This window comes from Octopus bimaculoides, chromosome 5 (assembly GCF_001194135.2).
Source record: "Octopus bimaculoides isolate UCB-OBI-ISO-001 chromosome 5, ASM119413v2, whole genome shotgun sequence".
In the NCBI taxonomy this organism is placed as follows: Eukaryota; Metazoa; Mollusca; class Cephalopoda; order Octopoda; family Octopodidae; genus Octopus; species Octopus bimaculoides.
Window position 1 is genome coordinate 14,616,910 of NC_068985.1, and position 3,138 is coordinate 14,620,047.

Sequence of the window (3,138 nt, forward strand, 5' to 3'; positions counted from 1 at the left end):
GCTTGGCACCTTGGGCAAGTGTTTTCTACTATAGCCTCGGGCCGACCAAAGCCTTGTGAGTGGATTTGGTAGACGGAAACTGAAAGAAGCCCGTCGTATATATATACTGCGTCCAATAACACTATCCGTATCACGTCCTCACATCACATATGAAAAATTACATCGCTTAAATGGCAGTCATTTTCGGCTTCGAACACCCGTACTCTTTCCAAAACTTGCATCACAACACCCTCAAGAGTTTCAGACCCCACTTCTCTGATTTCTCTATTGATGTTCTCCTTCAGTTGCACCAGGGTCTCCGGGATGTTGACGTAAACCTTCTTTTCCAGGTATCCCCACTAGAAAAAAGCCGGGCTAGTCTAGTCTGGGGAACGTGAAGGCCAGTTGACATTGCCGTAACGGGAGATTATTCTCTCTCCAAAGCACTGCCGTAGCAACTGCCTTGTTTCCGTTGCGGTTTGAGCAGTTGCCCCACCTTGCTGGAACCATGTGTGAGGTCTACTTTGAATGGCCTTCTCGTTCCCCATACTTGATTATCACGGATTTTTACTTGTGGGGATACCTGAAAGAGAGGGTATACGTCAACAAACCGAAGACTCTGATGCAACTGAAGGAGAACATCAATAGAGAAATCAGAGAAGTGGGGTCTGAAACTCTTGAGGGTGTTGTGGTGCAAGTTTTGGAAAGAGTACGGGCGTTCGAATCCGAAAATGACTGCCATTTAAGCGATGTAATTTTTCATATGTGATGTAGAGGTGTTGCAAAATTTGACTCGTGCATATTGATTTCCATTATGTCCTTTATATTGTATCAAAATTTCATGCATTTATTTGTAAAATTAAGGAAGTTATTAAAAATTGAAACCCATCAGTGACTTTTGGGACACCCTGTATTACCTTTATAAGCAGGGCTAATTTGGCTTAATGAACAACTTTAATCGATTTTTGAATCTTGTTGGATTCTCATCAGAGGCGTCTACATTAATTTGACTAACCCCAGAGAAACAAGTAGCCAATTTGTTTATATACTTAACAATTATATGCCCTCACACGCATAAACACACACATACGCTCGCATATTTGAGCGAGAGAGAGAGATGACAAAGTTTAGGAAATACCATGAGTAAGCGAGAAATAGTCTGTATGTAAAAGAGAAAGAGAAAGGGGAGAGGGAGGAGGTAGAGCACAGTTAGACAAAAGATAAGAAATTGTTAATGTGGTAGATATAGAGAGAGATAAAGAAAATGGTAGAAAGTAAGAGGAAATGGAATTGAGAAAATGTATGAAAGACAAAAGCAAAAAATAAAAGAAGAAACTCATTCTGATGAAGAAAACAGGCGATAAGAAGGAAAATATAAGAGAAAATAAGTGGGGAGTAAAGAAAGAGATGAGAAGAAAGAAAACGAATAAAAGAGAATTGGGGGGGGGACAGAGAAAGAAAGAAGACAAGAAATAAAGAGAGGAGAGACGAAAAGAGGGCCAGATGTGGAGAGACGGATTATTAAAAGGCGAGAAGAAAAGATAAAATTTAGAAACGAATAACAAGGCGGCAAAGGAGAAATAAGAAAAATAGGAGAGGGTAGGAGGAGAAGAAAGTAGGGAAGGAATGGTGGAATGATGAAATAAACAATGAAAGAGGGAGTGGGAGGAGAGAGAGAGAGAAAGAGAAAGAAGTCCTTATTTATTTTTTTATTTATTTTTTTTTTTTTTTAATTTATCAGACATTAAGAGACTGGTTTACGCAAAAGGTTTAAATGTACTCCTGTCCGAGTGAGAACTAGGTTAGTTGAAATGCATCCTATATCCGGCTACTGATGACAAGTGATTTAATATCTTTATCGCATAAATGAACGAAGGTTTAGGAATTTGAACGGTCATTGACCTAACAATCAGTTATTGTCTCGAAACAGAATGGGTGAGGCTTATATAGACAAAGCGGGTAACTTTTAGCAAAAGAACGATGATAATAAAAATACAGCCGCGTCTCGCTGTAATGGTGTGAGCGGGTACACGTAATATGGATCTTTTTTAAAACGGGGGCCACATTTTTCATTAACGAAACACTTTGAAAATTAGAACACTGGTAGAATGTGTCATATAAAACATCTTTTTCTCTTAGTCTTCTTAAAAAAAAAAGAAATCCATAAATTATTCCATGTTAAAGTTGTCGTATTTCTGTAATTTCAACCAATCACTGACGTCCATTCAGCCGATATACATTAAGTGCCGACTACATAAACAAACGATTCTGAAACAATTAACCCTAACCCTAACCCTAACTCTAACCCTAACCCTAACCCTAGGGTTAGGGTTAGGGTTAGGGTTAGGGTTAAAGCAAATTTAAAATGAAAAAAAGCAAATAAAACGAAGGTAGGAGATTAAATACGCTTTACATCGCTTAATCAGCCAAAGGAGTAAATGTAAACAACTGAATACTTGTCAGTGATTGGTTGAAATTATCGAAATAAGACAATTTTTTACATGAAATAAATTCGAATACAAAAATATTTTCCAGTTCTATAACACAAAATAGATAAGTATACGAAGTTTGAAAGTCTTTCGGTACCAAAAACACTACGTAAAACATTAATGAAAAATGTGGCCCCCGTTTTAAAAAAGATCCCGTAAGATACCTATTTGATTTCTTCTATTTGAATTTTTTTCTTTCTTTTTTCTAAAATTTATTATTGTTTAGCCTCAGGTGGGTATGGTCAAACAGACCTACTCTCAAACACATTCAACCCTCGATCATGTATTTTGCTTTTTCAAGCTATTATATCTGGGACTACATTATCCAATGTGCCTAATGCATTACAGCTGCAACCATCCTACATTTTTTTTATTCTTTTCTACAATTTAATCAACACGATCAGCTGTCTTAATATATAACGCGATTAGGCGGATAATCTTCAGACAAAAATGAAAAGGGGAATAGTGTAGGTATGTCTATGTGGTTCAAAAACTTGCTTTGCAGTCACGCGGTTTCGGGTTCAGCCTCACTGCGTGGTACATTGGGTAAGTGTTTTCTTCTGTTATAGCCCCGGGCCAGCCAAAGACTTGTGAATGAATTTGATAGACTGAAACTGTGTGGAAATCCGTCATATACATATATATATATATACATATATATATATATATA